A 26,493-nucleotide genomic window follows, 5' to 3' on the forward strand; every position below is an offset into this window, starting at 1 on the left:
TTCTGGGTGGTGTTCAGAGAAGCAAGGGGTGGACCTGCCAGCCCCCACAGGGCCAGCCGGGTGGGTTAAAGGGAGAGACCAGTCAGGTGAAGGAAGCTGCCCCTCCCCTGCCAGCACATTGTAGCCATGAGGAAACACAGGCCAGCTGTTCCCAGATCTGCTTTTTCACCAGAAGCCGGAAATCCAGATTTGATCTGAAATTTCTCAATTTCTAAATCTTGGCAATGAACTAGAATTAAAAAACGAAAAACCAAAAAAACCAAAAGAAACACCTATGCCAGATATTTTTTTTGTCCGTGGACGGGATCCAACCTGGGCCCCCGGGTTATGAGTCCTGCCAGGGTCAGCCCGTATGGCAAAATCGAAGGTCAAAGTGGGCCTGAAGTCACATGTGTTCATCTTCACGAATTTCAAAACCTTGCTTCAACGAGGGCCTGCGCGTGCATATTGTTGTGGCTGTATCTGACCCACCCAGTCCCGTGACCGACCAGTTTCTCTCTTCCCTGTCTTTCAGGGTACTGAGGTTGGTGGGGATCTCTAAGCCACTGCTGTTGGAAATCTCAGCTTCTGAACTGTGTGTTCCCAAGCAAGGAGTCAGGCTGAGTGAGGCCAGCAGGAAGGATGGGACTAGCTTCTTCTGTCACCCTGACAATGTTTTCTAAACCTGGAGTGAGGCTTCCTGACTCAGTCTCTGCCGCTTTTTACATGGGAGTTGCCAAGGAACAGAAGAAGGGATACTAAAAATATAAGCTTTGTCATCCTTCTCTTCTTTTTTCTTCAAACCTTTTCTCCATGAAACGCTTCTACCCAACTCCCGAATCTCCATTTGTTTTTCTTCTTTGTTGGTTATTCATTCACTCAGTAAATATTTATTAAGCAAATGATGTGTTCCAGGCATTGGGTTAGGTGCTGAGGAAGCCCAGAGAAATCAGACTCAGTCCCTGCCATTGGAAGGCTTATGGCGACCTAGGGAGGGTGCCTGGGTGGCTCAGTTGGTTCAATGTCTGCCTAGGCTCAGGTCATGATCCCAGGGTCCCAGGATGGAGCCCTGAGTCAGGTTTCCTGCTCAGTGGGGAGCCTGCTTTCCCCCATTGCCCCTCCCCCTACTCCTACTCTCTCTCTCAAATAAATAAATAAATAAAATCTTTTAAAAAGGGGGAGGGGAGGAGAAAAAGAAAGACCTACAGTGACATGGGTTCTTGGATTATCCAGAACTGAGGCTCGAGTATGTCTGGTGACCACAACCCTAACATACATAGCTCTTCTCCCTCCCCCCCACCCCACGAGTGGTGAATTGGGCTTGGGAGGGTGGAAGTGGATGATAGACACCGAATTGAAAGAAATGACTGAGGTTCCTTAAGAGAAAAAGTCATCGTCATGGTGCCTTGCCTTTAAACTAAATAACGATTTCAACAAAGGCATTATTATACTTTCTTTTTTCTTAATAGACTTTATTTTTCAGAGCACTTTTATATTCACAGCAAAATTGAGCAGAAGCGATTTCCCATATCTTCCACCAACACACCACTATCACAACGCCCCCACACCAGAGGAGTTCACTTGCTACAGTCGATGAACCTCCATGGATACACGTCGTTGTCACCCACAGTCCGCAGTTCACATTAGGGTTGGCTCTTGGTGTTGTACATTCTATGGCTCTTGATAAATGTATGATGACACGGATTCACCATTATGGTGTCATACAGAGTAGCTTCACTGCCCTCAAAAATTCTCTCTCTGTTGATGTTATTTCTGAAATTCTGAAATGCTTAAGAAGAGGAAATATCTGTAGCCCAAGGGGAGGATGATTTGATCAAATGTAGGAAAAGACTCAGCTGCAGATGGGAGTCTGGGGGAAGCTGCAGGTTCTTCTGTAGGAGCCTGGGAAATGAGTTAAAATGATTGACTGGCATTAGGCAGGTAACTCTGACGAAACAGCAGCAAGACATTAGTGAAGCCAGGGAGAAAGCACTATTCCCTTTTTGTCCCTCCTCTCATATTTACAATTCACAGTACTGGGAAGCCTTGGTGCTTAACACACTGACAATACTACTTATTTGTTGTTGTTGGTTGTTGTTTTTTAAAGGATTCTATTTTTTTTATTTGAGAGAGAGAGAATGAGTGGGGTGAGGGCCAGGGGAGAATGAGACTCCCCGCTGAGCAGGGAGCCTGATGTGGGGCTCGATTCCAGGACTCTGGGATCATGACCTGAGTCAAAGGCGATGCTTAACCAACTGAGCCACCCAGGCGCCCTGCCACTTATTTGTTCAAGAAAGATAATCCTAAATTTGATTTGAAATTCCTTATTGCGACAAGGAATGGCTATATTTGCTGAGCAGATTTACCAGAAAAGGAAGGCTTCTTCAGTCCAAACTCTACTGGACTTATATTTTTGGAAACCTCAATGGAGAAAAAAAATCTTCCTGATGAGACATGTGCAAAACAGCTTTTATATATTAAATGTTTGGATCCATATCCTTAACTGTTTATAACTGCCTCAACCTTTATTTTATCATCAAAATAAATGTCTATAGATTCAATGGTTTGAATAGGCTTCTAGAATTGGGGTAGATAGGAAAGGCTTGACTTCAGCCTCCTCCATGTTTGACAGAAAGCAAGCAGGTCTTAAATCTGGAGTCACCTGCTCTTGAACCCACACCTGACCCAGCCAGAAAAATGGACATGTGTCAGTGACCTGGGGAGAAAAGGATTTTATATAAAATTAAAAGAATTGTTGACTTAATGTCAACAATGTTACATGTTACATCTTGGGTCCAAGTAACTCTGGGGGTGGGCACATTTCAGAGAACAGAACCCAGCAGAAGAATTGCTTCCTAGTGAAAGGGGTGAGATGAGATCACCAGCCTGGATCATCACAGCCCCGGTCACTGACCTGGAGACAAGGGCAGCGTTGAAATCTGCACATCAAAGGCATTCCTACTGTTGCTGAGACACTTCTAGGGACCCCACAAGATACCGGAAGGGAAGGGGCCAAGACATGGCGGCTGAGCCCTTGCAGTGGTGTGGGTGGGAAGGGGAAGTTGCATTAACAATTATTGTGACTTAATTTATACCTGGGCAGCCACCAAGCTAGCTTCTCTCTGCTCCAAACCCAGCCTTCCACAGCCTGCTCTGGGATCTGCCACTGAGGCGCAGCCAACCACATTTTTGGTGTATGCCTAGAAGATGCTGGAGGGGAACTGAAAGGCTGGAGGAAGAAGAAGGACATGCTCCTTCCCTGACCACTTCCGGCTCCTGTGAGCAGCAATGCTGGCAACACTTCCTCACCCTGGAGCAGCGGTTCTGTCCATGACAGCCACCTAATCCAGTGTGCAGTATTTCCAACGCTCACAGAGCTGGTCTCTTCACAGTCCCTCAGGAAGCCATCTTTGCTCCTGCTCTAGTTTTCAACCCTGGGGGGTTGGGGTGGGCAGAGTGACAATTCCTCCAAGCACCCAAGATTCAATGGTTTCAGCCTCATGTCTTTGTTTCCAAGCCCTAGAGGTGATGGCTGCTTCCTATAGTTGCTGCTTCCATGATAATTTATTGCTATCTTTCTGCCATTTCTGTTTTCTAGTTAACAACTTTGCACTAGGTTATCAATCAAGTTCTCTCTGTTCAAATATCTTCTCACTGGACCCTGACTGACACACACCTGGAGTTCGCCCTGTGCTTGTATTCATTCAACAAGCAGGTAATGAGTTTCCCGCCGTGTGCCAGGCACTGTACGAAATGCTGGGGGTTCAGTGATGAATATGTCAGGCAAGCTCCTTGCACTCACGGGGGAGGAGGGAAACAGCCCCTGTCAGGTTGATGGCTGTGTTCCTAACCCCTCTGTTCCCACCAGGCGACACCCACACTGATCCAGATCCATTGTGTTTTTGCTCCTGATCCAGAGGGTGCCTCTTCTATTTCTGTTTCTGATTACCTTATTCAACGAAATAGTATATAACTCAACAAAATGTAAGTGCTCAAAGGATGAGCATCCTTTTTACAAAAAGTAAATTATGTGAAGGTTATTATCAACAGTGATGCAAGTGGATAGATATTATGTGCCTGAAGGGCATCTCATCTCTGTGTATCCTTTCCAAAAATCCACATCTCCAGTCTCATGAAAAAAACATTAGATATTGGGAGACATTCTACAGATACCTGGCCAGTACTTCTCAAGATAGTCAAGGTTATGAAAAGCAAGAAAAGACAGACTGTCAAAGACCAGAGGAATCTGGGGAGATGGGACAACCAAGTTCAATGTGGCACTGGGGCTTTGATCCTTGGACAGAAAGAGGCAATGGACAAGGGAGTAAAATCCAGATAAAGCATGGAGTTAATTATTATTTAATATGTCATTGTCGGTTTCTTAGTTTTGACAAATGTAGATGTTAATGACTGGGAGAAGTGGAGTGAGGAGTATTCAGGAACCCCCATACTAGCTTTGCAACTTATTTGTAAATCTAAAATTACTCCAAAATAAAATGTTTGTTGTATAAAAAAAAAAAAAAAAAGCTAAATTGCATGCTTCGGGAGATTTGGTAATTGTGGGTTGCTTTCGAACAATGCCTTTAAATTAGACGTGGGCAAGGCCTAATTGTAAAAGATAAGGAAACAAGTTTCAATCTTGCTTTCCAAGTCCCTTTATGCTCATGCTTCACTTTGAAGCAACCGAAACCAGAAATTATAGACGATGCTCTATGTCTGTAGTTTATGCAAGAAAAATGATGCGGAACCTGAATCAACAAACTCCTATTCAGTATGATGACCTTGTTTCTCGGTTGAAACCGAGGCAAATGAATGTGCATTTATTTATATTTTCACCGAAATATTTAACATAGACATAATCACTTTTTTTTTTTGACATAATCACTTTTCTATGATTCCCCAATTTTTGTGTAATCAGCCTACCAACTACCAGTCTCAAATGCACTAAGACTGCTTCTGCTAAAAACTAAAACAAGATCATTGTAGAGTGTGAATGGTGCTCTCAAAAAAACAACAACAGCAACAACAAAAAACAAAAAAAAAACAAAACCCAAAAAACAAACAAACAAAAAAATCAGGCATAGTAGAAAAGAGAGTGACCAGGCAAGGATGGGAGGCTTCTCAGGGGGTCAGAGGAACTCTCTGAGGAAATGACATTTGAGTTGAGGTCAGAACATGGCCTGGGGAATGTTCGTTGTCAGAATTTAATGATGGAGAAAGTCACACAAACAAATTAATGCAGCAGTGTCATAAGATGGATGTGCTGGCAATGGGGGACTCGACGGGAGGGGGCCCCTTCCTAACTGGGGTTGTCAGAAGAGGCGTCACAGGAGACACTGCCACACAGCAGTGCTTTGAAAGAGAAGGCATTTCCTAGGCAGAGGCAAGAGGGAGCAGAGTGATTTCAAGCAGTGGGCGCAATATTAATAAAGCACAAAGATGTGAAACAGCCTGAGGTATTTGGGAAACAGGGCGTAGAAAGGTCAGAGTCACACTTTATCAAGAGTTTAACAAAGCCCAGTTTTGCTGCTTAAAGTGTGGTTGAGGATCGACAGTACCAGCACCATCCAAGACCTTGTTAGAGATGCCGAATCCCAAGACCTTCCCAGACCTACTAAATGGAAATCTTCATTTTAATAAGAATCCCAGATGATTCACATGCACCTTATAGTTTAAGAAGCTTTGTCTAGAGGAAGGATTGGAGCGAAGCGTTTGGAAGTCAAGATACAGTTTAAGAAATTATAATAGTCTGGTCACAAGATGAAGATGTCCAGAGCTAAAACAATAACACTAAGGAAGAGAACAGATGTTAACAGAGGTTCAGGGGATGGAAGTATAAGCCGTGAAAACTGGTGTAGCTGGCATGAGGGAAGTGCGGAGCTCACATGACCTTCAAGGGGTGATATTCCAGAGCCAGGAGGTGATCCCATTGTATGTATACGTAATTATTACTAAAAACTAAATGATATATACTGACAATAATATAAATTATATTAAATACAAATGTAATAAATTCTCATCATAAGTCACCACTCTCTAATTATTTTACTACATTTCACTCCTGAGATCATGACTTGAGCTGAAATCAAGAGTCGGCCATCCGACTGACTGAGCCACCCAGGCGCCCCTACCTTCTTAACCATTTCAAGTGTATTTTTCACTAACGTTAGGCATGTTGATGGTGTCGTGCAATAGATCTCCTGAACTTTTCCTCTTGCAAGACTGAAACTCTATACCCATTAAACAACAGACTGGACTTTTAAAAATAAAATTAAAAATCTAGAAACAGGCTCTGAGATATAATGTGGTCCGAGATTTACAAACACAAAGTATATATATATATATATATATATATATATATATATATATATATATATCACCTACATCTACCTATCTAAGCACCGTTAAACAAAGTTGTAGTTTTCTTTCCTAACTTCACTTTTAGGGCCAAAGAGCTTGGGTCCTAGTCAAAGATCGTCATCGATACAGAAGGTCCCCCTGCTACTTACGTTCTGTAGCTCTCCATTGGCTGACTTTTTAATAGAACTGGTAGCTAGCATTTCTGAACTTATTTTGTAACTATCTTTACCATTGACAAAGATAGTATCGAACTTTATTTCAAGCACTTGGTTTATGCCAGATACGGGGCTAAGTCTCTTCATTGTAATATTTTATTTAATCCCCACAACAAGCTAAAGAAATAGGTACTATACTAATTACTATTTTACAACAAAGAAATAAAGACATAAAATATGCTTAATGCCAAGGGTTACATGACCAGCAAGGGGCTGAGCCAAATTTGGACCAAGATTAGAGTCCGAGCTCTTCATCATGAAAGTAAAGACTGTCTTTTCTGTACTTTCTTTTCTTTTCAGATCAGACTTCCAGGTTTAGCAATCTGGGATTGCTAGTCCTAAGAAAGAATAAGGATCCTTTTTTTCTCCTCCATCACTACCCACAACCTTTCCTCCTACACGGACCCAAACATTGCTCAAACCCTTTCCTCTGCCACTCTTGCGTAGTGCCGCCAGGGTGATTGCTACCTTGTGTCCTACACCCTGAGATAGACTTCTGTCCTGCCAGGGAAGCTTGGGAGTGTGGAAAAGACTGGCCCAGAAATTATCGTGGACTCTTTGCCAGGAAAATGAACCCTGGTACTAGGCTTCCCAAAGTGTGTTTTGCAGAATAAGAAGAGTTTATATGGGAAAAGGGTTCTGAGTCACTTAAATTTGGAACGCTACAAGTTAAACAAAGTTAATCATAAAGTTAAATGTATTTTAATGCTGCAGAACATCTTAGAGCCTTGAATGGGCCAGTGTAGACTGTGACTCTCCCATGAGGGGTAGAACATGTACCATTTCTCTATGTACTTGACCTCAGAATCTCTTTTTTCATGCACATCTCTCTCTCATGACTACCGTTCTCAGGAAGACACTCTGGCAAACAGTTCCCCAGGGTAACCTCAAATGAATGAAAAATAGCTTCTTACGTAAGTCTGGGCACATCTCTCTTCTATAAGGTAAGAATGTATATTCTAATATTTTAGTCCAGGTAGAGCACTTGGGTAAAGGGAAAAAAAAAATTTTCTTCCTCTATCCATCTTAGGTTCTCCTGCTGGGGTTCTATAAATTAGGCTGGTCAAAGATTGACAAGAGAAAGCAAACAGAACCTAATTTTGTGCTTTGTGTGTAAACATGGGAGCACTCGGCACCGAGTAACCTAACGCGGACGTTGGAACTCGGGTTTATATATACCATCGTAGGTTAGACAAAGGAAGAGGGGTCTTGGCTCCTGGGAGGGGAGACAAGTTGTGGTAAGGCAATGAGGAAAAGTATGCTAAACAAAGACTGTTTAGTGACATTTATCATGGTGCCTCTTCAAGAGTCCTCCTCTTCCCAGCACAGGAGGGGAAGATGTCTCTAGTGATGTAAATTTCCTTTACAAAAGGAAACCTGTACCCTGTGTTTAAAGCTTTTCCTTCTCCAGCTGGTTCTCAAAATGATCCATATGCCAAAGAGGCAATGTTCTGGGGTGTTAGATCCTGGTGCCTTCCAGCATGTTCCCGTTTCCAAACGTAGGCCAACTTTAAACCAGCCATTTGCACCATAAGGCAAAACTGAGTGAGGTTCTAAGCTGGTGCTTAAACTGGCCTCTTGCACTGTCAGGAACGTACAATCCAGAATCTAATCTGTTCATTTGTAGGTGATGATAACAGAATCTACAGGTTCGTTCGCACAGATGTTATTGCTACTTATGAGATAAAGTTACTCAATTACTTAGGCATCCCTAGGTACTTAAAGCGAACATAAAGTATTTCTATCTAATAGCTGTATCTGTACCCTGTTACTGTACACCCTGTGGAGAGTTTTATGGCTCCTCCCAGGAATTAGAGGGGTGGGGGCTGGGGAGGCAGAGAAAAAGGAATATGTTCTATCCCCTAGTAAGCAAAAACCACAATGGAAACAATTTAAATGTTTCCTCTTATCCAGAGAATGTCTCCTGTAGTACGGCAGAAAATAAATATTGCCATTTGGGATGTGAGAGGGAGAAAAATGACAAAAATTAGGGAGTAGAAAAGCCTCTGTGCTCCATACCAGAGATGCTGAGATTCTGAATCATGGGATGTTAGACAGTTGTAAAGATTACTCGGTGCAGCCTTTCATCTTGCAGATAAGGAAACTGAGCCACAGAGCAGGAGGTGTGCTTGGACACCCGGTTGATTTCGTAGGTCCAGGAGGAAGGAGAGCTGCCACATTGCCAGCTCACTTCTCTGTTAAGCTCTGGCCCCTGGATGCAGCCTGCAGCCTCATGCTGCCTTGCTCATGTGGGTCAGGTCCAAATCCACGTGTTGGTCGGAAATGCTTCTACTTTACTAACAGCCTTTCACTCCTGAGGTTTGAGAGCCAATTTTTATGGTACCTGCTGACCCTAGCGGCTCACCTTTCTTCAAGCCTTTGGTGGTGCAATGTAAAGGCATCTGAATGGCTTCTCAACAGGAGATAGTCCATTTTGCAATTCCTTTCCTAGGCTGAGTTAATAGCTAAGCTCCTGTGGGATACGGACCAACTGAAATCCTATTATTTAGTGATCAGAAATGGCCCTAGTCCTAGTTTCTCATTTCCTTTGAAGGAGCCAACATGCTTTTCCTCTTTTTTCTTTTTTATGTAATACAAACTATACGGATTGTTTTATGTTGGAGAGATCTTTTATGGACAAAAAAAAAAAATTTTTCAGACAAAATATTTGCAGTGTTTAAGAAGCAGGCAAATTTGAATGAGAGCCTGTGCCTATTTGCAAACTACTTAAAACAGATGAGATAAAAGACATAATGGAAAGAGTGAGCTTGTAACCATTCAGGGACTATTGAATTTCACGTGTCGGGTTAGGCAATCGATCAATCAATATCAAACTATACAAGTAAAAGCTAGAAAGGTAGTTCATATGGCTTGTCACGCGAGTCACAATAAGTCACAAAAAATATCACACAATATCAAAATGAACATTTAAAAAAATCAGCTTTATTCATTGCAGTATGGTTACAAACCGTGAAATTCATGCACTAAATAGAGTTTGATGACCTTTGACAAATACATACCCTTGTGTGACCTTTGTAACCACCACGACAGTCAAGAGATGAAACAATTTCATCAACCAATAGGTTCTCTCACGTCCATTTAAGAATAAGTTGCAGACGTGATGATCTTCTATTTCCTAAATACTTGTTTATATTATATAGGAGTTCTCCTGTGTGACCGTGGGACAAGGATCAAAATCAGGAAATGAACACTCAAACAAAGTTATTATCTTACCTATTGACCTTATTAAGGCTTTGTCAGTTGTCCCCGCGATGTCTCATTTTATAGCAAAACAATCCAAATGTTGAATTCAGATGTCTTGTCTCTTCAGTCTCCTGTGATCCAGGACATTTCCCCGAGCCTTTCTTTCTCATGACATTGGTATTTTTGAAGCGTACAGGTCAGTTATTTGGCAGGCTCTCCCTCCACTCAGATTGTTTGATGTTTCCTCATGACTAGATTCAGAGTATGCACTTTGGGCAGGAATACCACAGATGTGATGCCGGGTTCTCAGAGTGGCCCAGCAGGAGACACGTGCTGTTGACTTGGGTCAGCAAGGTGGTTGCCTTTGGTCATTTGGTTAAGGTGGCGTCTGCCACATTTTTCCACTGTAAAGTAACTGCTTTGCCCATAATAATCAAAAAGGATCTGAGAGGAATATTCCTTGAGGTGCACCATATGATTCAGCAACTATACTCATGAGCATTCTTCTCCAAAAGCAGTCAAATCTCAACTGACCAGAGTCAATAAAATGGAAGTTGTTCTTTGCTAGACTGTTGGTTGCTCCCTACGACCTGGGGAGAAGAGAGGATTTAAACAATGTTTTAAAACTGGCATCATGTGATGTGAGCAGCACTGGGGGTTATATAGGGCAACTGATAAATTGTTGAACGCTACATCTAAAACTAATGATGGGCTTTATGCTGGCTAACTGAATTTAAATTAAAAAAAGTAAAGCAGGCATCTGGAATTTATCTCTCCAAAAGGATATTCTAGGGTCTACCTGAGGTTCTGAGAGGACTGGTCTTGAACCCCGGGATCTACCGCAGCTGGCCATTAGCATGGGTGTTTTGATACCTCAGTCTTCAAGGGTTAATTCAACCATGATGATTCTTTGTGGTTAGAAAGTCAGGAAAGGTTATATATTTTAGTAAGAGTTTCAACAGTAGATGTTAAAGTGCTAAAAAAAAATCTTCCCATTTCCTATTCAAACTTGAATAAACACTTTCAGTTAATCAAGATTCTCTAGTATATGCAGAAACTCTGTTCTGTCTTTGACACATGTATTTCTAATACATAGTAGTCATTTCACACTTAGAGTTTTATGCTTTCTCACATATACGTGGGACTGTATTCGTGGACCATTAGATTTTTGCCACCAGAATTTCTCTTGTCATTTAACCTCCTGGATGGTTTTTAATGTTTTTAAATGAACTTTCCTGGCATCAAATCATGTGGTAATTAATGGGCAGGAATTATGTTCATTCTCTAAAATCATCTTCTAGAATATTTATTTATTTTGTTGTTTCTTTAGAAGTGTGGGAAAATGTGCTACACATATTTCTCAAAGCTAGGCTGTTACCACTTTAAAAAAAAAAACAAAACACACACACACACACACAACACGACCAGATTCTAAATGCTTACTCATCGCTGGGAAAGCTTTCACAGCTTTACATCTACAGAAGCGCTGGGCCCTCCAGTTTCAGATAGTCTTCCTTTTATGTTTTGTTAAATAAGAAATGACGACTTGAGAGAAGACACGTCTGAGCATTAAGCATGGCCAAGGGGCTGGAGCTTCCTGTTCATTTAAGTCCACTGACAGATTGGTGGAGGAAGAAGAACATTTTCTTTCTCAAACAAAATCAGATGTGAAGAGCCAGAGAAGCAGCAGTGAACTGGGGGGTGGGGGGGTCGGGGCGGTGTGCCTGGATGCTTATTCGGCATTCTTGGCCTTCATGTCCTCCCCTGACTCCCACATTGGCTATGAACTGCTCTCTTGTTGGTGCTTCTCCAGGCCTTAATCAACCCATCCATTGTCCTATGATTGTGTTTAGCCCCCCACTCAACTGAGGACTCTGATTCTTACTTGTATCTAGGACACCTAGATAAGTTCCTGAGACATGTCAGGCAGTTGAATGGACAACTGAATGCTTCAGAGGTTTGATTAATATCACCTTACATTTCATAGGTAGAAAGAAACAAAATAATTCAGCACAACCCCACGTTTTATGGAAGAGGAAAGCAACTCCACGTATTTAAATGACTTGCCAACGTCACCAAGTATTTAGATGATAAAATAGGACTAGAACTCATCTGGTGCTCTTTCCAATGCGATATGCATACATAAATTTGATTCTTACAGGACTGGCCAAAAACAAACTAGAAAGAATGTAGAGACTTTTCTCCTCATGTTCTTTACTTAATGTTGATATAGCTGAAGTCCCTGGAAAAATTCACCTTTTGAGAACAACAGCCTTGAAGTCAGAATCAGTGGCTGTGACAGATAAACTCTGTCAACCTTCATGTCCAAGCAGCGATCCCCAGGGGGTCATCTGGAACCTGCTCCACTTAAAAGGAATTTTCCATTTTAGAATCAAGTGCACAGATGACCCTCCCGGTCATATTATTTCTGAATCTTTGTACTCAATAGTCCCTCTACTTGAAATTCTTTCTACCTATTAAACATTTTCCAAGACATGGATAGATGTGAAAATTTTAAAATGTTGACTAAATAAGAAAGTTGCAGAAGGAGGAGTATAGTATATAACATCACTCATGTAACTTCTCTACTTTTTAGTTACATACAATAAAATGTACTTTTCCTGCTATACAGTTCTATGAGTTTTGACAAATTCAGAGTTACGTTGCTTTTGCCACAATCAAGATACAGCACAGTTTCATCACACACATCCCTAAATTTGCCTCTGCTACCTCTTAGTCAAACCTCACCCTACTCCCCCAAATCCCCCCATGCTCTTACAACCACTGATCTCTAAGTTGTCATTACAGCCTTCTTCTCCAGAACATTCTGTCAATGGAACCATAGTGTAACCTTTTGAGATTGGCTTTCTTCACTCAACATAATGCCCTTGATATGCTCCAAGTTGTTGCTTATATCAAGTTATTTTATTCATTATTAGGTACTATCCCACCTCATAGATGACCTGTTTTATTTACCCATTCCTAAGTTGAGAGACATTTAGGTTTCCTGTCAGCCTTTGACGCTTATCAGTAAAGCTGCTGTTAAACACTCACACACAAGTTTTTGTGTGAACATAGATTTTCATTTCACTTAGCAACAACACAGAAATAGGATTGCTGGGCAGTTGAGTAAGTACATATTTAACTTTATAAGAAACTGCCAAGCAGTTTTTCTGAATGGGAGTTCCAGTTTTGCCACATCCTTTCCAGCACATGGCATTGCCAGGCTTTTTAGTTTTTAGTCATTTTAATAGCTATAGGTATATATTTCATTGTGGCTTAATTCGATTTTTTTCTAATTACTATCAATTTGAACATTCTGAAAGTGATTGTCATTAGTATATCTATCTAGCATAGAAGTATTTGCTCAAATGTTTTGCTCATTAAAAAAAAAAAAAACAACAACCAACTGGGAGTGCGTGGGTGGCTCAGTCAGTTGGCTAAGCATCTGCCTTCAGCTCAGGTCATGATCCCAGGGTCCTGGGATTGAGCCCTGAGTCATTGGGCTCTCTGCTCAGCAAGGAATCTGTTTCTCTCTCTGTCTCTCCCTCCATGCTCATGTTCACTGTCTCTCTCTTTCAAATAAATACATAAACTCTTTAAAAAAAAAACTGGATTGTTTGTTTTCTTATTGTTGAATTTTGAGAATTCTTTATATAGTCTATGTAAAAATCCTTTGTCACATATGCGATTTGCAAATACTTTCTCTTTTTCCTCTTCTCTTTCCATTCTTTTAAAGGTATCTTCTGCAGAGCAAAACCTTTTGACATTGATGAAGTCTAATTAATCATTTTTTCTTCTACAGCTTGTTACTATTTGCATCACACCAAAGAACACTTTGACTAACCTATATTGTCCTCAAAAAATTTTATAGCTTTATGTTACTTTTAGATCTATGATCCATTTTGGATTTCTTTTTGCATAAGATGTAACATAAAATTTGAACCACATAAGCACCTCTGGATAAACATAAAATATATGGGAAAAATACATGGGGTAGGAGAAAAAAACATGGAATTGGGTAAAATTTACAAAGAAGTATTCAATATGAACCATAACATTTTATTTCCATAAAAATAATGAATCTTGAAGTTATGGGTACATGCAATTTTACATAGCCTCATCACAACTATAAATCCTGGACACTATATATAAAACAAATGTAAGATTCTAAAAGGTGGAGAGAAGAAGGCAGACTGGCTAGGGCCCTCAGGTCTCTAATAATAACATGGTGCTAAGTTCTCTGGGGCTTTTTTCTGTCTCATACATATTCTAGAGAAATTCACAATTATACTTGGGGACTTCACCACTCTGCTCAACAATTGGTAGAACAACTAAATAGAAAATCAGCAACAGTATAGAATTCAACATCAATAACTAATAGGACCTCACTGATATTTATAGAACCCTCCACCTGATAACATCAGAATACACATTCTTTCCAAGTACCAGTGGAAAATATATCAAAATAGGTTATACCCTGGGCCACAAAAAAGAGCTCAAAACATTTAAAATAATTGAAATCATACAGTGTATTTTCCAACCACAGTGGAATCCAACTAGAAATCAAACATGGAAAGATAACACGAAAATCTCTAAACTCTTAGAAACTAAACAACACACTGCAAGATGATCCAAAGAGGTTGTCTCAAAGGAAATAAAAAGTTACACTGGCATTAATAAAAATAGAAATAATGCCACATAAGGAAATTTGTCCCTATGAAAATTATATGATTTTCTATTGTGGAAAATCCCAAGGGAAAAACCAATCAATCAATCAATCAATCTCCTAGAATTAATATGTATGTGTAGCAGAGTCACAGGATACAAGATAAACTTATAACAATCAATCTTATTTCTATATACTAACAATGAATATGTGGACAGACATTACAAATATGATACCAGTCACAATTGCTTTAGAAAAGTAAATGACTTAGGTATAAATCTAACAAAACATGTATAGGACTTGTGTGTGGAAAGTTACACAATGCTGATGAAAGAAGTCAAAGAAGCTCTACTTCTTTGAGAGACACACTGTGTGTATGGCTTGAGTACTCAACATCATGATCATGTCGATTATCCCCAAATTTATATACAGTTTTAACATAATTCTTATCAAAATCCCAGCAGGAACTTTTATAGATTTAGGCAAGATTATCTTAAGATGTATATGGAAAGGGAAAGGCACCAGAATAGATAAAACAATTTTTAAAAAGAAGAATAAGGAAGGAGGAAGTAGCCAACGTGATTTTAAGACATATTATATAGCTGCAGGAATCAAGATTGCATAGTATTGGTGGAAGAGTACACTCAGATCAGTGGGATGGAATAAAGAACCCAGAAATAGGCCCACACAAATATGGCCAATGAATGTTTGACAAGAGTGCAAAGCAATCTAATGGAGGAGGAAATGTCACCTTAATGGTGCTGGAACACTAGGACATCCACAGGCAAAAATATGAACCCCAACCTAAGTCTCAAACCTTATTTAAAAAAAAAATACCTTATAAAAAACCCAGAGCAGATCATGGACCTAGTAAAATGGAAAGCTATAAAACTTTTTGAAGAAAACAGAGGAGAAAGTCTTCAGGATCTAGAGCTAGGCAAAGAGTACTTACACTTGAAAAGAAAAGCACAATCTCTGAAAGAAAAAAACTTAATAAATTAGACTTCATGAAATTAAAAATTCTTTCTCTGACAAAGACCCTGTTGAGAGGATAAAAAAGAAAAGCTGTAGACTGGGAGAAAACCTTTGCAAACCACATACCTGACAAAGAACTAGTATGTAGAATATACAAAGAGCTCTCATAACTCAACAGGAAAACAAACAACAATCCAGTGGAAGAATGAGCAAATGACAGGAAGGGACATTTCACAGAAGAGGATAAACAAATGTCAAATAAGCAGGGTAGCTGGGTGGCTCAGTGGTTGAGCATCTGCCTTTGACTCAGGTCGTGATCCCAGGGTCCTGGGATCGAGTCCCACATCAGGCCCCCCCGCAGGAGGCCTGCTTTTCCCTCTGCCTGTGTCTCTGCCCCCCTCTCTGTGTCTTTCATGAATAAATAAATAAAATCTTTTTTAAAATGGCAAAGAAGCATATAAAAAGATATTTGACACCATTAGTCATTGGTAAAAGGCAAATCAAAACCACAAGGAGATACCAGTAAATAATGACCAGAAGAGCTAAACTAAAAAATAGTGACAACACAAGATGCTAAGCAAGGATGCAGAGTAACTTGAGCACTCATCAAACTACTGATGGAAATCTCAAATGGTACAGCCTTTCTGGGAAAGAGTTTGGCAGTTTCATAAGAAATTAAACATGCAGGGGCTCCTGGGTGCCTCAGTAGGTTAAGTATCCAACTCAATTTTGTCTCAGGTCATGATCTCAGGGTCCTGGGATCAAGCCCTCCATTAGGTTCCGTGCTCAGTGCTCAGTCTTCTTGAGATTCTCTCTCTTGCTCTCTCTTACCCCTCTCCCAGCTCCTGTTCTCTCTCCTAATAAATAAATGAAGAAAATCCTTTAAAAAAAAATTAAACATGCAACTACTACAACCCAGTGACTGCCCTCCTGGGCCTTCATCCCAAAGAAATAGAGACTTAAGTTCACAAAAAAACTCTGTATATGAGTGTTTGTAGCAATGATAATAATGCTTATCAATAATAGCCCCAAACCAGAAACAATCCAGATTCCCTTCAACGGATGAAGGGCTACACAAGCTGTGTACCCTGGAAGACTGTTCAACAACAACAGAGAAAGAATCACTAGCACACAGAACAGCTTGGATGAATCTCCAGGAAGTTAAACTGAGTGAAAAAGCAAGTCCCCAAAGGTCACAAATTATATAGTTCCATTTACAAGACAATGGCTACGTGATGAAAGTATGGAAACAGAGAACAGATGAGTGGTTTTCAGGTGTTAAGGAGAGGTCATAGTGGAAAAGATGTTTAGTGGGGTTATAACGGGGCACCATCAGGGATCCTTGGGGTGATGGAAATGTTCTGGGTCTTGACTGTATCGGTGTCAGTGACTTACTTGTGATATTATAGTATAGTTTTGTAAGATGTTATGGGGTGAAACTGGGTAAAGGTTACAGGGGAGCCTCGTATTATTTCTTATAACTGCATGGGAATATACAATAATCTCCAAATAAAAAGTTTAATTAGAAAAGTGGATCTGAAGCAAAAACGGCAACATTTTAGTATTTATAAAAATAGTGCACGAGTGCGGATTATGTAATTTTCCATATTTTTTATGTTGGAAGTTCCTTTATTTGAAAAAAATAAAGAGCGTGTTAAGACTCAGGTCACGTGTCACCTGCAGTCAAGACTACTGTCAGTTAGAATTATATTAATTGCTCTTTCTCCATGACTCTGTGGGGATAGAGTCAGAATGGGAGCATCTTACATCTAGCACAGTCTATTTATCTTTCTTTACACCTCCTCTCGGACCCCTGGATTGAGCCCAGTGTCTTGAATACAATCGTTATTCTTATTGATACTGTCAATATTATACATTTAGCTGTGTTCTAGGGCTTCTCAATGAAAAGGAAAGAAAAAAAAAACCCACACAGATTGAGTCTTCATTCCATAAAGAAAACAAAACAAACAGGCCTAAACAAACATAATAGAAATTGTACAGAAATTCAAAGAAACCATAAGGTATTGCAGCACATATACCATACTCACAGTATGCTTTTTTTTTTTTTTCCTTCAAAGCAGTTACTTCACCCAAGAGGACAAAGTATGGTTTGTGGAGTGAAAAGTCTGTGTTTGTTCCTTTGATGCTGGCTTCTCTCTCTTAATATCATTCCAAATGCCTTGGGCATCAAGCAGCAGACCTTGAATTTAACCTCGGCTTAAACAGTGAGCCGCTGCCTTGGCTCACAGGCCTGGAGAGTCGGAATGGTGTGGTCGGGGTGGCTGGGTCTACAGCCCTAGTACTAGATTCCCTTGCTCTGTCACCCTTGTGGGCTGACTTCATTTGGAGGCAAACGTTGAGAAGTCCTGGGCTTGGTATCCTTGGTGACAGTGTCTGGAGGGAGAAAGGAAAGACCTTGTCTTCTCCTCCGACAGGGGAGACTTGAGGACAGCTCTCTGCTCACCCGGCCTGCTCACTGGGCATGGCCAAACCAGCTGCTGACAACAGGGTTGGGTTTCTGAACACACCAACCACCACCTCCCCACCCCCACCCATGCCAGGGGGAAATCTGAGGTTCAGGTGGGATGATGGAAGCTCTCTCCCTATCAACCCTTCATTCAGGGGCTATTTATTTCTGCCTTTCTCTTTCTGCAAATTTACTCAGTTTTATTTCTATTAATGAGGTGGTACCAGGAGTTTAAAATTCTGGGCGGATTTGGATTTAAGAGAAGAGAGGAACTTTCTTCCTCATGTTTTCTGCTCGTGATGCTATATGCTAAAAGGCCCCAGGTTAGGGCCAGATGGGGCTTGTTACTCCTAAACATCACAGGGAGAGATGCCCAGGCTGGGGGAGAGATGACTTGGGTGGAGCTCTGATTCCAAGGGGATAGAAAGCCAGAGAATGTGGGGCAGGTGACAGGAGGCCAGGGGTTGGTCACCCTGTGGCAGTCCCTTTGAGGCTTGGGTCAAGTTGGTGAGTTTCTCTAAGAGCAGACTAGAGGCCAGAAAGACTCCACAAAGAGCCTCAGGGGCAGGCCCAGAGAAAGTGGTGCCTTTCTGGTATGTGTTTAAAAGCACAAAGGTTAAAGGCGAAAGGTGTGTTCAGGGAGAACGGGAAGCCAGCCAGGAAGATAGCTGAGAGAATGATGCATTCCTGTTTTAGGATTTTAAAGAGGATGGTTAGGGTCCTGCGTCTTGAAGCAACAACACATTCAAGGTCTGTGTGGCTGTTAATGAACATCCTAGTTCCACGAGCTCCCCTTGGATTTGCAGGATCAACGTTTTTTAGTTTAAAGCTCCATTGCATTTCACTAAGTGAAGCCCTTTTTGTAATTAAGGAAAAACAGCTACAAACTTCCAAATGAACTTGGGAACTTGGATTAAAAGCAGATAAATAGAGAACCCATCGAAGGCTAGGGACAATGTTATTTAAAGTCTGCCACTAATATTAAGAGATTATTTTCTCTAATTATCTCTCTCATGTATTTGGAATAGCTTGAGACATTTATGGGACTGGCCTGGTAAAGATTTAATGGTGATATAAAGTACTGTGAGCTCTGGAAATAAAACAAAACAAAAAAAAAAAAGAGAGAGAGAGAGAGAGACAAGGAATTGGGGCACAGAAAAAAATCATTTTTTTTTCTCTCTTCTCCTCTCTGAAAATTTCTAGGAGAACACATGAGAAACTATTAATAGTGCCCGTTTCTGAGCAATGAGGCTGGAGGTTGGGCAGGTAGGGAAAGGAAATTTTGCTTTCGCTACCACTCTGTGAGGTAGGCATTTTTCCATTCACCATGAGCTTAAATGACTATTGCAATTTGTAGAAATTAAGTAAAACAGAAAGAAAAGAGTTTATTAAGTGTACTTAAGTGTTTATTAAGTGAGTTTATGGAGAAAGTTGGGGCTGGATTTTTTGATTCTTGGTTCCCTTATGATCCCTGCTATTGTCTTCCCTGTGAAGAATTCGGGTTTGAATTATCCTGGGCAGCATCATTCAGTAGAGGAGGATTGCAGGCAACTGATTTTTAATAACAATAAAGGACTAAGATTCTAGACTCTATCCTTTATGAAGATGTCTCATGTATTCAATATCACCATAAGAGACTCCTCTAACTGTAGGAAACAAACTGAGGGTCGCTGGAGGGGACATGGGGGGATGGGTGAACTGGGTGACAGGCATCAAGGAGGGCACGTGATGCGATGAGCACGGGGTACTATATGCAACTGATGAACCCCTGAACGCTACCTCTAAAATGAATTATACGCTGTATGTTAATTGACTTAATTTAAACAAAACAGAATTAAAAAATAAATTAGTAAACATCACCAAGGAGTCTCCACTAAGCCTTAGCTGCACTACTGTCACAAATACCCCAGAAAATGCCCGAAGATCAGACACAGTTCATTAGGAAATGTTAACAAAGTTGTAACTGAATGCAAGTGACAGATTTTAATTCAAGTTAGCCCAATAGTGCAGAAAAGCCCAACCTTGATTCTGTTTGGGGTGGGGGAGGGGGAAGGCTGTCATAATCAAGGCATAATTTCAAGGAAAGAGTGACTCCTTAATGGGTTACAGAGGGAGGGGCTTTAATGCTTCACGTGGGCACTGCTTATTCTGCTTTGGAGCCCGAAGAGTTTCATAAGGATTTGCAGGGGATCTGGCTTGCTCCTCATACTTCCAAAACATCTGAGCTAACGTGGAATTTGTAACAACTCTTTGGTCTTTGAAAATATAAACTCAAATTAGATTTCCCAAACCAGAAACTCGAAGCAAGCAAAAATATTATGACAAATGATAACCTCAAGCCAATGTATTCATAATAGTGCTTACTTTTTTGATGCTAGTATTTTGGTAACAGTTCCTAAGTAAATTGTTTTATCCATTTTTTTTTTCTCTTTATAACCTCTCCTGACCTGTAGGATTGAAATCTACAGGAGGTTGAAGAGCTAACCAGGAACCTTTGGGCTGCCAAGGTCCTTCCAAACCTGCACACACAAAACTTTCAGTTATGTCTCTCCTTTCTGTTTAGTCTTTCCTTTCCTTACCTTGTCTTTATGCTCCTGCTCCATCCTAGCTTATAGTCTCTTTTCCTTTCTTTACTTCCTAAAGGAGAATGAATGCTGGATATGATTTGGGGTAAGGGCAGGCAATAGGGTTATCTCTTGGAGACTCCTGAGATACTTGCTTGCTACCAATAGGGTTTCATTTAAGGTTTTGACTTTAAAGATCTACTTTGCCTATCAAAGCATACACTCGAATAATATGGAGAAACAAAAATACAAGCTTCTGATGAACGGTACAGCTCTGATAATTTAGGCATGTGTGACGGTTTCTTTTTCCTTGAGGCTCTTGAGAGTCAATTACCTGATTTGAAGTCTTATGAAATTCAATCATCCGTCTCTTGAAACAACTAGAGAAGATGCTTTTGTTTCTCTGTATGATTTTTAATACTTGCTTAAGCTGGGACTAAGAGCCAGGATTAGTAGGAAATGTTTAAAATGGTTTATTTCAGAATAGTGTGTATTCCTTGAAGCCATGAAGCCAAGGAATCTGCTTTGCTTGGGGCTGAGTGAACAGCTAGACAGCAGGAAAAAAGAAAAAAAAAAGCATAGGAAAAGACCTTGACCAGTTTCTCAACCTTGGCAGTAATGACATTTGGGGCCTGATAATTCTTAGTGGTGGTGGAGGGGGGGCTGCCTCAGGCAATCTGGGATGTTCGGCAGCATCGCTTGGCCTCTACCCAGTAGAGGCCGGTAGCAGCCTCTCCTCCCCGCAAGCCCTGACAACCAAAAATGTCTCCAAATATTGCCAAACATCTCCTGGGAGTGGGGTGGGGGGTGCAGAATCGCTCTCCGTTGAGAACCTCTAACCTAAATAGAGCGGTGTAACTGTTTTATGGACAGTCTCCGGGAGTTATTTCAGAAACTTGAAAAAAAATTAAAAACTGTAGCAGGGTAAAATGGCACATGCCTCCTCATGTTCCTTGGTCATTTGCCTAAGACGGTGTGTCACAGCCTCTCCCAGGGGACATCAGCCTGCTTTAGGACTGGGCTTTGATGACCTAATAGATCTTTTCCTGTCTCAGGATTCTGGCTAATGACAGCATAATCAATGTGCTGATGCTGAAAACATGCTGAGAAAACAATGGGAACAGGGTCAAATTCTCCTGAAGAAAGATTTCTTTTCTTTTCTTTTCTTTTCTTTTCTTTTCTTTTCTTTTCTTTTCTTTTCTTTTCTTCTTTCTTTCTTTCTTTCTTTCTTTCTTTCTTTCTTTCTTTCTTTCTTTCTTTCTTTCTAGTAGCCTGGGCCAAACACAACATTGCAGTGTCCATTTCTCATAAGGCAGAAAATGTTAGAGATTCGAGGCACAGTAAAAGTTGGCCTTTTTATGGTAGTGAGGGCCGGCACATATTCGTATATAGATGGAGCTAAGATACAGTCGCAAAAGGAAAAATCTTGAAATATGCAACCAGGTGGCTTAAAAATCACAGCCAAATCTAGATATTCAATTTGGCAGTAAAACACCTTCTTTCCTTTTTGGGAGAGAGATCACACTATGCCTCCTCGATTCTGCTGAATTATGAAATGCAGAAATTGAGACACGGGACCAGTTTTTCTCTTTCTTCTTTTCTCCCCCCCACCTTTTCTTTTTCCATGATGGTGTTCACAGATATAAGAAAAGTTGATTCAACACATCTGGATTGTAAAGTCAAGTACGAGGCATGGATGTGTCAGTACAAGTATTACGTACCGCTGATGTGCAATTGAACATTGAAAATCAAGTAGCTGCCTTAGCAAGCTCTGTGAAGAAGGGAGCATGGATTTTGCTGTCTTCTCTGTAGCTTGCAGAACTTTTTATATTATATGAACCACAGGCAGGTCTTCAGTTGTCAAAGCTAAACGTTATTCCATGAAATGCTTCCTAGTGGGTGGCCGACTGGCTGCACCAGCCATGTAGCTTGATGCATCTTAAAATGTCTTCTCCTGCTAGGAGAGGTAAGAAAGGGTCAGACAAGGGACTGGTTAATTGAGAAGAGGTTCCCTTTCTTGAAAAACACCCCCATCCATGTTTACTAAACCTCATTAATAGAGTTTACTATTAAAAAATCTACAAAAAATAAAATTCTCTATTCTCTGTCTGCCTCTTGGATTTTCCCACTCTAACATTAGTCTTGGTTGTTTCCCTTGTCGGGGATGGTCTTTCTTCCCAGGGCTGAGTGCCCTCCAAACCTTGCCCATCTCCAGCATCCTATTCTACAAACAAATGAAATTCTGTATTCTCTGTCTGCCTCTCAGATTTTCCCACTCTCAACATTAGTCTTGGTTGTTTCCCTTGTCTGGGATGGTATTTCTTTCCAGGGCCAAGTGCCTTCAAAAGCCTGTCCATCTTCACTGCCACCTCCTCCATGAACTTTCCTATCCCTCATCCTTTTGAGACCAGGGCAATTGCACCTTCCTTTGAGCTGCCTTCTCATATTATCTCACCATTCTGGTGACACTTCACTTTCTGTCTCATTTTGAGGTCATTTACATTTCCTTTCCTATTATACACGAAATCCTTCCAGCGAAGGCTCTATCTCTGATTCCTTGCTCTATTTCTCATACCATGTGGCTGAGGGCACTGCATTTAGTATATAACTTGTGCAGTATATGGCCCTGTAGGTACCCTATCCTTGTTGAAATCTGTTCTACCCTAATTAAATCAGCCTGGAGGTCAAGAGAATGGGGTCAAGCTCCCCTCCAACCCCATCAGGTGAAGAAAGGCAAATATCAGTTTTAGTTCAACTCCCCGGACTCATGTTGCAATTGTTCCCTTTGCAAACATGCATCAGCATTTTTGCTACCCTTCTTTCTACAGATCTGTGATGAACAAACTTCCTAGTAAACATGGTCTGCTTCTTGAAATGGGGCATGTTGCTAAAGACACAGCCACTCTTTTTCTTTCTCTGTTGTATAACACACCAACCTGCTCATTCATATTTAGAAATATAGAAACAATTACGTCACCTAGTCCAGTCTGTTTGTAGGGGTGCCATGGCAGGAGAGATGTTGAAATGACACCATGCCTGACCTTCCTGCAAGATGAGAAAGAATGTTCTAGGAATGAATTCTTTGGCTTAGGAAGTACGACAGGTAGAGTGCCTAAATCCATTGACTTGTTGCTTTCTATAAATTGATAATTTGATTAAAGGAACTATTTGAGCTGAATATTTCTTCCCACAGAATGAGAATGAGATTTCTTTAACTTGGCTTGGTATGGGGTTACTCTGTCTTCCTCCTTTAAAGAGCTGAACTCTGGCAAAACTGTTTCATGTTTTCTGCCAATTTGTGGTCATTGCCACTTTTGCAGTATTTGAAATTCATGTAACATTTATTCTGTCTCCAAGGTTGTGCCATCGGTTGGATCTCAGATGGTATTGGGGAAAAGGCAATGGTGTTCTAGTGGGCAGCACATGGAAGGACACCTGGATTGGCATCCTGGCTCTGCCACTATTGGCAATTTGGTTTGGGGAAAGCCAATTAACCTCTCTTTCTCCAGTTGCATTTTTGAGAAGTCAAGGCAACAATAATACATATCTCCTAAAATTGTTGCAAGATTTTAATAACACGTGAACATGCATCAGAATGTTTTTCAATGTGAGATAAATGCCAATTCTTATACCACCAGACTGTCCAGTATCCGAACCATACATTCATTTCAAATCAACAGTACTTGATGTTTAAATACCTTCTCCATGAGGGACAGAGAAAGTGAGTAAGAGATGCTGACCTTGCCATTGGAGGGCAGTTAATCCAGAAATGAAGTTGAGAAGACATGTGAGTTTAGTCATGTTTGCTTTGTGAATCTCACTTTTGTGGATGTTGGTTTCCCTGACTGAAAATGAAAGTAGTAATATCTACTTCTCAAAACCAAATAAGATGATACACATGAAATATTGAGCCCTAGGCTCGACACATCTAGTTGCTCAGTAATGCTACCACTCCAAGGGGTGTAAGAAAAAGGCCAGGCTAGTATTCGAGGCTTCAAATTAATAAACAAGAACCAAGAACCATTATTTCTGGTTGAAAAAATCTGACAAGGCTTCATATAAGATTGCAATCTGGCCAGAGGATTGAAGGATACATACATTTCTGCATTTGCAGGTAATGGTAGCAATGGGTAATATGTGCCTTGCATTGTTCAGAGCACTTTACATGGACCACCTCATTGAAGACTCACCAAAACATGGATAAAAGTTGTCATCCACTTTGCAAACAAGGAAATCGGGGCATGGAGAAGTGAGGTGGCTAACCCAAAGTCCCACACATGGTTGGGGGCAGAGCATTAACCACCTGAGTGGCCAGGTGCCTGAGCTTTATTCGGCTCCTAATCTTGGCACAGGACAGGCCAGGGGGCAGGTGGGAGGTAAGAGGGAAGGGGGAGTAAGGACAGAGCAAACAGTACAGGAGCAGAGTTGTTGAACAGAAAAATCTCAGAATCTTCCTCTCCTGAGAAGCAGCCATGTAAAGAGGAGAAAGAGGAACAGTCAGAAAGAAATGGTGTGTGATGGAGAAGCTTCAGGATGCAAAGGCCAGAGGGCTCAGGCTTGGCACAGTGGCCACAGAGAGGTCACAGAGAATGGCCTGGCATGGAGCCTGTTGACTCTGGAGGCAGCAAGAAGGAGGGTTCCAGACTTTGCAAATCCGGGCCAGATTTCAACATAGGGCCTGGGTTTTCTTAGGACGGTACCCAGTCTAAGAATCCAAGGCTAACCCCTGCTATGTCCATAAAATGCTGTTGACCTTGGACTTTCACCAGAGACTCATCTGGAAAGCTCTCCTCCAGTGTACCCTCTCATCAAGTCTTAGCAATTACGTATAGCTTTTTAAAAGGTTAGACTTACAGGTTTGTTATGCCTGCACAGTAGAATGCCATGGTGTTCGTGTCTAATCAATCACATCGGCATCTAGATTGTGTAAAGAACTTCGGCAAAGTACAGTGAAGGGAACAAGAAACAGTGGTTAGTTGTTAAAACACAAACTGCTACACAAACGTACATTTTCCTTAAGGAGCATAAGGCCTCTGAGTACATCTAGTCTGTACTGTTATTTTGTGTGAGATTTCCTCTCCTGTCTCAGATTCAGAGTTTTACAATTTCACCGGGCCTCAGGCATCAGACTTTGTATCAAAGAGAATCATGATGTCTTTATATAGCCCAATATTGTTGGCATTTAGATTCAAGGTTGCTTCATCTGCAAAAGTTAATTGGACGGGATGATGGTTATTCCATGATAATACATGATAATACATTACACCGCCTTAGAGTTACCCTTGGGCCTGGCATTTCATTAACAGTCCAGAGTGTGTCTCGCTAAGGCTTTTTGGCTCCTCATTACATGAGCTCACCTCTGCATACAAAATTAGAGTCACTGAAAGGTAGTTAGCATAAATTATTCCATCATTCAATCACAAAAGCATCTTTCTTTGGGCAAAATATTTATGACTTTTAAGTCACTTCCTTGTACGCACATTTCTGCTTCCCATCCGATGAAGAGAAACCTAACGTTCTATTAGAACAATCTAGGCAACAGTTTGGTTTTTGCCCCAAAGACCCAAAGATCTGGTGGGAACTTCTTCGGTTAAAAAAACAAAAAACAAAAAACAAAAAAACTGTACAAACTACACACTGGAAATTTTGTCAGTTTTGTTCCTATAAAGATAGGTAGATACCACCAGTGAGTAATATATCAAGGAGAAGAGTAAATGCTATTATTTGTGTTCAGCCTTTTTACAACGTTGATTTTTCCCTCCACTTCTTTACTTTAGAAACCTTTTGGAGGGGATGTTTTTGTTACTAACCAGTATACATCCCAGAACAAGGGCTTTATTCACTCATGGGTTTATTCATTCAACCATTTATGCATCAAATATTCACTGAGAACCTCTTAAGTGCCTAGCACAATTCATGGCCCTTGGAATACATAAGTGAAAAAGAAAATTGGTGAAAGAGCTTCCTGTCCTCTTGGAGCTTATATTCTCATGGGAGATAGATAATAAACAGTAAACATAATAAGAAAGAATGATATAGTACCTAGGAAGTTCAGAAGTG

At 40.8% G+C, this 26,493-nt stretch overlaps 2 long non-coding RNA genes across 8 annotated transcripts in view; one reads left to right on the forward strand and one right to left on the reverse strand.

The window, feature by feature from the left end:
• Positions 1–1,455: 1,455 nt before the first annotated feature.
• Positions 1,456–26,493, reverse strand: part of LOC125753669 (uncharacterized) — a 36,815-nt gene continuing 11,777 nt past the window's right edge. For 2 of the 5 annotated variants that reach the window (XR_007406022.1, XR_007406020.1), the window contains exons 5-8: positions 25,288–25,367; positions 23,411–23,478; positions 22,155–22,387; positions 10,132–10,348 (exon numbers count right to left, since the gene is read on the reverse strand). This is a non-coding gene — a long non-coding RNA (uncharacterized LOC125753669). Of the gene's footprint in view, positions 1,882–9,788; positions 10,349–13,130; positions 17,797–22,154; positions 22,391–23,410; positions 23,479–25,287; positions 25,368–26,493 lie in introns of those variants that run through there. The other 3 variants (XR_007406021.1, XR_007406023.1, XR_007406024.1) reach the window with 3 other exon arrangements.
• LOC112669837 (uncharacterized) lies at positions 1,679–13,332 on the forward strand. 3 transcript variants are annotated; one of them, XR_003142596.3, is made up of 6 exons: positions 1,679–1,920; positions 3,117–3,257; positions 3,578–3,694; positions 3,848–3,963; positions 7,407–7,498; positions 9,716–9,863. It is a non-coding gene; the product is annotated as an uncharacterized LOC112669837 (long non-coding RNA). The 3 variants fall into 3 exon arrangements; XR_003142595.3 differs by lacking the exon at positions 9,716–9,863 and adding an exon at positions 11,746–13,332 and having other exon boundaries at positions 1,680–1,920; XR_003142597.3 differs by lacking the exon at positions 9,716–9,863 and adding an exon at positions 11,746–13,332 and having other exon boundaries at positions 1,698–1,819.

The sequence above is a fragment of the Canis lupus genome, chromosome 25, assembly GCF_003254725.2.
Source record: "Canis lupus dingo isolate Sandy chromosome 25, ASM325472v2, whole genome shotgun sequence".
Taxonomy (NCBI): Eukaryota; Metazoa; Chordata; class Mammalia; order Carnivora; family Canidae; genus Canis; species Canis lupus.